A 10,847-nucleotide genomic window follows, 5' to 3' on the forward strand; every position below is an offset into this window, starting at 1 on the left:
CAGATTCTTTTGTACACATCATTGTGAGATTTTAAATAACTCATCATTCCTCTAGCTTTTGTCTGTTTCTGCCTTGTACTGTATTGATAGTCTCCGTTATGCATTATTGCCATCAGAATCTAAAGCTGAGGTGAATTCTAGGCATAGCTTGTTTCCATTATCACCTTTATGTTGAAGGAATCATTTGTCTTCATTATCTGCAGCTGCATCCCAAAGGATTTTGAAAAGGTATATGCAGTATTTTCCTCTTACGAGAGCTTGGGTTTTATGCAGGACTTTCCCTCTTCCTCCTGCCTGTTAAAAAAATAAAAAAAGTTGCTGCTCCACTGCTGGCGTGACAATACAGAAAGCGCCTCACAGATGGACTGACTCTCAAAGAGGCAAGAATCTTCAAATCCAGCAGATCTTAGCCTAAACCCCACTCTTTCCCTGCTGCATTATGAATCAGTATACCCTGGTGTAGTTTCTTTCCCTCTGCAGTTTTCAGCAGACTCCATCTTTTTAATTTCCTCTGTAACTCTGCCTACAGCTGGCAAACTAATCACTGCCTGAGCAATGCACCTCAAAATATTTGTTTATGCTAAATGAGTCTAGCTGGATTTTCTGTTCCCTTCATCCGCCGGTTATCTTAATCTGTATCAATGTTTGGTTCATGGTACTGAGCCCAAAGAACAATTATTTTATTCAGCGATGGAAGTGAAGCAGTAGAAAAAAACAGTGTGAGCTAGCTGTGAAAATAAGCATGCTATTAGCATGAAAAGGAGAAATTTTTAGCAACAGCACAAGTTAGACAGTTACAAGGTCATTGTGTGGACTTAAATGTACAATTCAGTTTCTTCCTACTGCAGAGTCTACATGGGTACAGACCTCTGTTCCCACAGAATATTTAACACTGCAAACATCTGGCTTAGGCAGCTGTTGAACATAGGTAATTTCAGCTTCACTCCTTTTGCCTTCAGTCAATCCCTCCCCTAGCCTTTGTTGCTGTGACCTAGATTGTGAACAAATGCTTTCTGATGGCATTTCAAAGGAAACTAATCTCGCACTCCGACTGCATCGTGACTGGATTCATATGTGCTCCATACTCTGTGCGTGCATAAGTTTATTTCTGCCTCCATCCTTGAGCAGCAAAACCTTAATGACCTGTCCTTACACACAGCTTCACCGGCAAGGCACAAGCTATGGAAAGACGACTTACGTGGCTTTTCTTTCTCCAAAAGCAAAGCTGCTGCCGGCTATAGGGACTAGAGATTTATCAACACTGTTCACAGGTTTTTCAAAATTTTAACGTACAAAGTAAAATAAAAGCCTTAATTAACAACTGCAAAAACACGTTGTAAGACTGATAACGACACCCTAGTAATTACCACATACCCTGGTTATACTGTGCTAACCAAATTCCCTGTCCAATTGTGCTGCCTGAGTGGAGTAACATACAGTCAATAATACACCATGTGGAGAGCAAGATACCAGTATTAGCGTTTTCCTTGGAGTGAGACTTCCTCACAGCCCCTTGAGCTCTGGGATCAATAATGAGACAGAGCAAAAGAAAAATGCAAGTAAGAAAGCCAGCTGCTCAAAGAACCCTTTCAAATTGATGTATGTACCGTTGGATTTCTGCATGAAAATGGTGACACTGAAATGGCCCTTAGAGAATGATGTATCAATATTAGCACTGCTAAATGTGCAACTTACATCGTATATGAGGCGACTTTTGCTTTGTTCATTTATTTCTCCGAACTATACTGCCCATTCCCTTCCTGTTAAAGGTGCTGAAGCATTTGCTGTTGCATAAACCTGCCCTTACTGTTTTTCACACAGACAATGCAATTGTCCTATTCCCATGTTATTAAAGTCTTGCTATTACAAGGGGACAGTCTGATTTAAGCCTCACTGGCACTATCACATTTACACGAGCACTTACTCCCTAAGAGGGACTGCCCCAGAGAAAGTGCTGGGTATATGGATTTGAAACATGCAGCATCGTACTCCCAGGTATGGAAAGGTTTGAGTTGGCATCCCTCTGATGCTTCCTCTCATAGACTAAGAGCATCCTCCACATCACAGTAAAGAAAACCACAACTCTTTCTTTCCACCCCCCTCCCAGGACATCACTGGCATTATTCTTGTGCACATACAGTCATTTACTCAAGTGGAGTGCTCCATGCTGCTCACTGAAGCTAAGACATGGATGTAAAGGGGAATGAAATCAGCTGTAGTAATTCCTGGCACTGAGGGCCAGGGCTGATGGGCTTCCTTCCAGGGACATCTGGTCATTAACCCTCACAGAATAAGGGCTTTTAGGTCCTTTCAGTCAGGACAATGGGCTGTATGCTAGGAAATGCTAACTTCATGCAGCAGAGGCTTAATCACACCTTTTGGGACTTTAAAAGCTGGTAGCTATTGATTGAGGCAAGGGTGGTGAAGCGAGGTCACAGCTGCCTTCATCTTTCATATGGGGTCCATGGAGACCACACGTAGTAGCATGCAGAGTTCCCTATTGATTCAAGTGGCCTGGCAATTAAAAAGTCCTGTGTTCATCCTTTCAGTCATTTACCTTTCACCAGATGAAGCCAAGTGTCCTCAGCCAGTTATCGTGGCTGCCCAAACCAAGCTGGATGCGCCCAGCTGTAACTCCAGACTAAAGCTGAGCACAGCTTCATTTCATGCGAGTGAGGGTTGTCCCGAGTCACACATGCACCCCCCACGACAGATGGGGCAGTGTTTCCGAGGCCCAGACTGAGCCAAGGACGCAGTGAAGTGAAAATGGCGTGGCTCTGGAGGAAGGCTTCGCTGGGGAGACAGCTGAGAGGGGAGGTGCTGAAACCAGGCTACATGAATGATTTCTGTGCTGCTCTAATCCTCCTCCTGTCCCTCCAGCTCACCACTGAAATACAAGAGATGACAGCCTGCATGTGGAGCATTTGAACCCCGTGAGGAAGAGGAACGTGTCTTTCCATCCGCAGGACTGTTGTTCCAGGGCATTTGCAGAGACTGAAGCTTGGGAGGTCCTCAGACCGTCTTTGTGCAGCACCTGGCACCATGCAGTATGGGGCCGCAGAGCAGCCCAGTCCTCCTGTGCACCGCAGTAACAGAAATGGTGCCTAACTCCAGCAAAGGCACGGTCTCAGCCCACAGTCAGCTCTGGGGCTTAAAGCACATACGAACTTCCCAGCAGGGCAATGGATGTGTCTTTTCATAAATCACTTTGTTGCCCTAATAAAATAAAAGGCCATTTAATCTTCATAGCCCCGGTTTTATAATACAATAGTCAAAAGCACCCAGTTTATCACGCACACAGATGATGAGACAGCTGAATAATGCATTCAAGCTACAAAGATTTCCAGAAACAATAGAGGACTTTACCACTGGTTATGGAGAATACAACATCTCTGGTGCAGACTTCATGCAGACTGAATGCCTTCTGGCTATTCTTGCAATGCTAAGCATGAGAAGACAGTAGTTATTGTACCAATATAAGACAAATTGTGCCCTTAAAGTCATGTATACAAAAGGCACTGTTGCTATTTTTAAAGTCAGCAATGCAGCTGGCATTTTACAGATGAACCTTAAAAGACATTCCTTCTGCCCACACCAGCAGTTTCCTTCAGCAGCCTTGCACCAAGATCTCCCAGTGCAGAAGTGTGTGTGTGCATGGACAACACATGCTATGCAGCCTTTGAGCAAGTAACCATATTGCTTTCAAGTGAGCAACGTCCAACACACTGTCTGCAGGACTGAGGCCTTAACTAGGTGGAATGAAAGCGCTGTGTGAAAGGGCATCCTCCAATATAAGGACAGGCTTGCATCTGTTTTCAAAGGATAAAAGTGTGTCCCAAACAAACATCTTCCATTTCGGTGAATCATGGCTGCACTCCCTGACCATTCGCCTGCCTGTCTTTTCCTACATTCCTGCTCCTGTTCCCAGGCACACCCAGGAAGGCACGTCCTGACGGTGGCCAAGCAGGTGCAGAGGAGGAGCAGGAGCAGCAGCTGCTTCCTTGGCCAAAGGCAAGCTGGCTTTGCCTGCTGGCTGGCACTGGCTCCGTGCGTAGCATTCTCTACCCTGTGGCTCCATGACATCTCACATTTGTGTGAGGCATAGGTCTCACATTTTATTTCCATGGACACCCCTCCAAAGCCAGCTAGGTCCTTCCATCTTCTATGCAGCTGTACTAAACTCTGGACAGTGCAGAGACTCACTGGACTCCGCTGGGAGCATATGCCCCAACTACAGAGCCAGGAATTTATTTTAAAAACCACCTTTACATATTTGTAGGCAGCTATGGTAGTGAAATCCGTGCAAGGCAATAATAGGATTTCATAGGAATGACCTAAAAATTGCTGCCCAGACTGCAGTGTAAAGAATGATTATAGACCTCCCAGAACCAGGTAACTGAGCAGGAGGTTCATCCCATTCCCAGCCAGTGAACACCAGGATGTTTGTAGGTTCTCATCATTTCCTTGAGACTGACCTCATCTGTTTACGACCAGCTTATGTGAACTGTTCCCTGTAGCAGAAGCACGTCAGTGGGCTGCCGTCAGATTCTTACGCCCTACTCAATACAAAGGGCGGCTGCCCCCAACCATCCCCATGGGCCACCGCCTGCTTCTGCCTCCAGCCACCCAGCTGTGACGGCAGCTATCTGTGAGAGCGACTCTGCGACGCTGTCACTGTTGAATCAGCTCCAAAAACCTATTTAACTCCTGTCTTTCTTATAGAGACACATCTTTTAAATTCTTGTCCCAATATCTTCAAGGCACAAACTTTTCCTCCTCACCCAGCAATTTCCTTCTGTTATTTGCTTTGTGTTATTAGATGTTAAAGCCTGACTAACAGGCACCCTAATTATTGCAGCATCCAAATGACAGGCTTCAGGCAAAATGATAATTACTTACTCAAAAGTATTCATAAAATTAACATATTCCTGAATAAATTCAAGCTAAATTTAACAGGCCACTGCACTTAGTACAAGCATTTAGCGCATGCAATTGTTTAAACTTAGTAGAGAGCAACTTACTCTTTCACAAGATATCAGGGTCAAAAGTAGATGTAACCAAAGTTTGCCCTAACAAGAGCAAGTGTCAAACAGTTTAGGGAGCTACACAGCAATTTGTTCAAATTCACATGAGTTAAAAAGCATACAAAGATGCTCTTCCCATGCTTTTAATTATGGCAGAATATTCAAACTCTTCCTTAAATTCTGTTTCTCAGCCAAAATAAAGAAGAAAAAAAATGGTAGGAAAAGTTATAAATTCCCTTTCTCTCCTCCTCCCTACCTTGGAACAGATTCAGGGCTTTATTCTGAGATCCTTCTATGGTTCCAAGTGTTGTATTTGAGATTTTTTTAACTTTTATCTACAATGCAGAGTGTTCCCCGCTGACATAACACACAGAATACTATCCATGGTGAGAGGGGAAAGAGCTGTTTGAGTTTTGTACGGAAAATCTTGTGTGCCACAGTGTCAATCTGCACAGTAAAATCAGAAATCTTTTGGGAAAATAACGGAACGGTACATTTCACAGCAGGGTTCACCATACCTGCAGGAGGAGACAGTGTCCCCTTCCGTCACTCAAACTGTGTCAGCTGTACACTCTCACGGTATTTTACCCTGGTTTCCCGAGACTGGAGCAAGGCCCTTCAGCCGTGCCATCTGTCTATCTTTCAGTCAGATAGAAGTGAGTAACTTTTGAGCAAAATTGGTCACTTTCTGAAAGGCAAACGAGCACTGTGTTGATCTTTAGCTGTTAGTACTAGAGCCGCGTGAGAACTAGGTGTTCTGACATGGTGGCAGTTTCACACACAGACAAACACACACTACACCTTTCTTACCTCCTTCCTCCCTTTATTGAAAATGTAATTTTTTGTCCGTGCTACTTGGGACTCTGGATACAGGGCTGGGAGAAACATTGCAAGATGCGCCCCAACCCAAGTCCTGCAGTATCTCCAGAGGTATTCTTCCAGCAGGATGAAATGTCAGCGATAAACCGGTGGATTAATTCATTCTCCTGTTTCTTGAACAATAGCAAGGAGGAAAGCTCTGTCCCTGAAAACGGTCCTTCTACAGCATTCTGACCCTTCCCATAGCTGTCCTGTGCCCTGTTTTGAAGGTTCTCTTTGTTGCTGCAGCAAAGGCAACGACCGCAACATTTCTGCCTAACCTATGCCAATGGAAAGTGTTAGAGACCCTCACTGTTTGTTCTTCATGTTCATTACAAAGTATTGATATCAAGTTCATTAAAGGAATTAGGAAATAAATCACACTTGAGAGAACATGGTGCCAGTCAGGTCCAGATGATTCCAATTTACTTCACTAAAATACTTCTGATTAAAACACATTGCTGGTGAAGTGCCTTAAAAGGAACTTGGACTTCAAGCTCTGTAATAACTGCAATGTTCTCAGTCTTTAGCCTTGTCACAGACTGCATAAGCTCAGTGTTAAAAACTCCTGCAGAAAGAGTTATTAGGTGCTTACTTGAGACACAGACTTCTCACTGCAGCCATTGCTGATGTCCTGGCACACTCTATGGAGGATCATATGCAAATTAATATCATTATTTAGATGTTCCAGGCTCACTATGCATCGTTATGGCACAATGTCAATTTTACATAAACTTCCACATATGGAACATTTTAAAAATCTCCCAACTGCAAGAGAAATGGAAAGAAATAGCTTCAGCAATCAGCAACCTCTTAATAGCATCAGAATCTCAGCACTGACATGGGCAATAGGTTAGCGGTCAGAAAGTCTCTCCGAGTCACAATGATAACACTGCTTTCTATCAAGATTGTTTTAAATCACTGATCTTTCTCCAGAGGTGCTAAGATAAATGCTCATCTTGTGGGTGTATTTTCTGGGTTTGTGTCACAGGGCAGAATGGAAGCTAAACACAAAAGGATAGCAAACTCTTCATTTTACTCACAGTGGGTAGAACCCCTAAGTCCTTGGCCATCAAAACTGCTGTGTATTTCAGTGATGCTGTCTGTCTCAGCCCAACCTGAGACACCAAAAATTCTCAATGCATTTTAAAAGTGACAGGTCTCTTGGTCTCTTTGATGGGAGTAAAGAAGTGCTGCCATATTTTTGTGCATGTGGAACACAGCAGCGAGGAAATTAGAGTGAATGGGACACAAGCACACAGAGGTATTTCCAAGGTGTGATTTGGCGGCATACTAGCTGTGTGTCCTTCAGCCTGCTAAAGAGATATGCAGGTTCACAGGGATCTCAGGGAAGAGTCTTAGGCACAGGATACAGGAGGAAAGAGGACCTTTGCACTGACCTACTATAGCTGTCCCTATCTGCAGTTTCTGTAAGATCACTTGATTTCCAATTGCACCTTTATCTCCCAGCAGGCAGCTACTTGGAGATGAAAGCTTCAGCCCTTTGAAAACTTTCTGGGAACTCATCAGACCTATGATGGAATCAGTCTACCAGCTTTACATGAACATCTTGTAAAGATTAACATTGAGATACATGTCTGCAGGGCTTTTAAGAAATTTGTAGTTCAGCCAGTGACCTAGACTGTCACCCCCTTTCTGCTTGAGACACTGAACTGCCTCCCCCAGTAAGCAGCTGATTTGTGCAGGAGGCAGCAGTATCGCAGAAGGCTGCAGCACTGCCTGCTGCAGGAATCGTTTCAAGCCTCACCACTTCCCTCTCTAGCTGCAAAGTCCATAGAGCACATTCAACAGCAAATCATGCTCAAGCTTGTAAAACAGATTAGCTGCCAGATTTCTCTCTGAGAACATGGCAAAAACCCTGAGTGCCTGCCACGGATCGTGCTGGTGGAGCATCACTGACAGGCCCTCGGGTGGAAACAGAATGAGATATAAGACAAAATCCCTGGTTTCAGAACTTTCCTCTGATTCAGCAGCGTGCAGCAAGAGTCAAGTTAAAAATGAACTGAAATTTCGAGAATCCTGGGGTTTTCTTGATTGCGATCAAAGCTGGCCTTATGTTCTGGGGCGCAATGTGGGGAATGCTGAAAATGAAGAAATTAGCAGAAAGCACTCTGACATCTATTCCCACCTATTCCTCCATTATTAATAACAGCATTTTTCCCCACCACCATCCTTAGCCAGCCAGCCAGCCATCTGTAGTATCAAAGGGAACACCTCAGGTTGTTACACTTCTGACATGGCAGTATTCAGACAGCACATGTTTTAACAGGATTCAAAGACTCTGGATTCTGCAGCCATGTGGGATTTGGAGCTTCCCGTCAGCAGAAACAGATCTCTTTGCACTCAGAGTGCAAAAAGTGATCACTTGAGCTAAAGCAGCAGTAGCTCTCCAGGGCACAGGGCATGCGCTGGGACAGCTCTGTTCCTACACAATAGTAGCTGGTGGTACAAATACGTGTGAACTGAACAATTCAATGCAATATCACATTTCTGGCTGAGATATTATTTTTTTTTCATATTTTGGGTTTCCCAGGGTGGATTATTTTGAATTCAGCTTCACTGCCTGATCTGTTTACTAGTTAAGATGTTTATTTTTCCTGGAGAAGAGAAAAACAATAAATATTTTATAAAAGCAGAAGTATGGAAAATCAAAAGAAAATCCTAAAATGAACTCTTCTTGCCTTAGGGCAGAGAATATGGCTGCTGTGTCCTAGTGTTCCACTCATGCGGGGAAGTGGTTTTTTTTGTGAAATGTTACACATGTGCCAAGTTGCTGCAGATATCTGTAGAGCCCTTTCTTTGCCTTGCTGTGGCTGTTAGTTATCAGCATGGTCAATGCAGCGCACAGCACTGCAGGCGTTGTGGGGAGTCAGTCCCTAACCACAGCTATCTGTGGGCGATGCCCTCAGGCTTTGACTCAGGTCTGCTGCTGCCTTTCCAAAAAAAAAGGCACAGATCTCATGCAGAGCCTGTGTTATATGCCAGCTTTGTGCTGGCATACACAGGACACTAAAATAGTTGTAGATACCTAATGCTGAGGCAACTGAATACTCACTTGTACTCTATCTGTTCAACCAGCAGGACCGTTCAGGCAGCTGCAAGGCAAAGCCTTTGGATTTCAGGGAGGAAGAATTCTCACCTTCTTAGCTATCTGTATTCTGCTGGCCTTGTGTGGAGAAACGCTCTCAAACATAAACAGTGGTATGTGATAAACTCACTGGGAAGGGTTCCCTGACACATTCACTCATATGGTCAGAAAGATCTTAGCAACAAAGCCTGAAAGTCATTTGGCCATCACCACTGAGCACTGGCAGACCCCAGAAATCCGGCTTCTTGGGCAGGGAGACTGGCAAGCCAGCAGACACCAGCGGGTGGTTACGTGCACAGGAGTCCACCGGCTGCCATCCAGATGCAGGTGAGCTGTTTGTCACCATCCTATGCTCGTCACCACTGAGTGCTACCAGGTCAAGTGGCAAGTGCTGCCTAGAACAGAGCGGCGTGAGGGGAAGGGAGCTCCGGCTTGCTCCCCGATACACGGAGCTGCCAGCTGGGCTGTCCCAGCCCCCAGCCACATCCCACCACAGGCCAGATTACAAGACCCAGTGATGCAGGGAGTCTGTCTTTCCTTTGAATCTGGAAGGCACAACCCATAAAATCCTCAGGGCCCTTTTCAAACACCCACAAGCTATCAAGGAACCCACAAACCATTTGGGTAGCCCTTAGGCTCTCCGCTGTCCTGGCACTTTTGCCTGCAAACACCCCTCCCTGCTACGTGCAGAGTGGCTGCCTGAAGCTCTCGGGATCCTGTTCCACCAAGCAACTGTTTAACACTTGGACACAGTGAGACCAAGTTTTTGTGGATGCCAGCTACAGTAACCCTGCTTCCATCACGTCATCTAGGGAGAGTGAATTCATGGTTTCTCACGCAAAAAGTGGACAAAACTGTCTCTGATGGCCACCCTGGCATTGCTCAACTTCTGTGTTCCCCCAGGAGCTTAATCTCAGCAAAGAAAAGAAAGGCAGAAGAGAACTGCAAGGCTTTTAGCCAGTAAAATCACTCTAAATCCTTGTGTGCCTAGAGCTTTTAAATCCAGGAGGACTCACAAAATGCAATTTGGCCTTTGCACTGTTTCAACAATGAGCCATAAAACTAACACCCTGGACCGATTCTAGTCTCCGTAAGAATTTACCCATGCACCAGTAACTCTAATGTAAGTCCATGGAAGTCAATCAAGTGGTGAAGCTTCCATGCTGAAATTACTACAGAAAGGAACTTCTGCTGTGCCAGACTGCAAATGAAGCTTAGGGGAACAGTTTCAGTCCTGGAAGAAGAACGTTCCCAGTTATGCAGGGTAGTTCATATCTCAGGAGCCTGTTTTTAATCACAACCTCTATAACCCAGTCACACAGCTCACACTTTACTACTTGGATAGTAGTTGCCAACTGGATGGAAACCTGACTTGGTATTTTTGAGTTAAGGGGAAAGCTTTCTGAAGGATATTTGCTGGAGCAGCACAACAGCTTAGCATGAGCTTTCCCAGAAACGGAACACAGCGATCACTGCTCCCATTAAATGCACTCGCTTCAGGCAACGTGAGGTTCATTCGTACCCACACCTCACCGAGCTCGCAAACCGTGCATCAGGGCTGCTTTAGACACAGGCAAAAAAGGTCATTGCTAAGAGTAGCATTTTTCTGGAATGGCAAAACAGCCCTACTACCTACTGGCCTTGGCCCTACTGCCTGCCTCACCAGCCTGTCCCAGCCCCCCACACCCACCACCCACTTTCTGGGAGGCAAAGCACTCGCAGTGCTGGTGGGCTCCTGTTGCTGCAGGACGCAGCATGTGCCAGCACGTCCTGCAGCGCAGTGCGATTCACTCCTCAGCCTTGATGTGGCAAGACAGTTTTGTCAGCACCACAGAGAAGCTTTGAGCTAGCTCAAG

Source organism: Falco punctatus (genome assembly GCF_963210335.1).
Source record: "Falco punctatus genome assembly, chromosome: 7".
Taxonomy (NCBI): Eukaryota; Metazoa; Chordata; class Aves; order Falconiformes; family Falconidae; genus Falco; species Falco punctatus.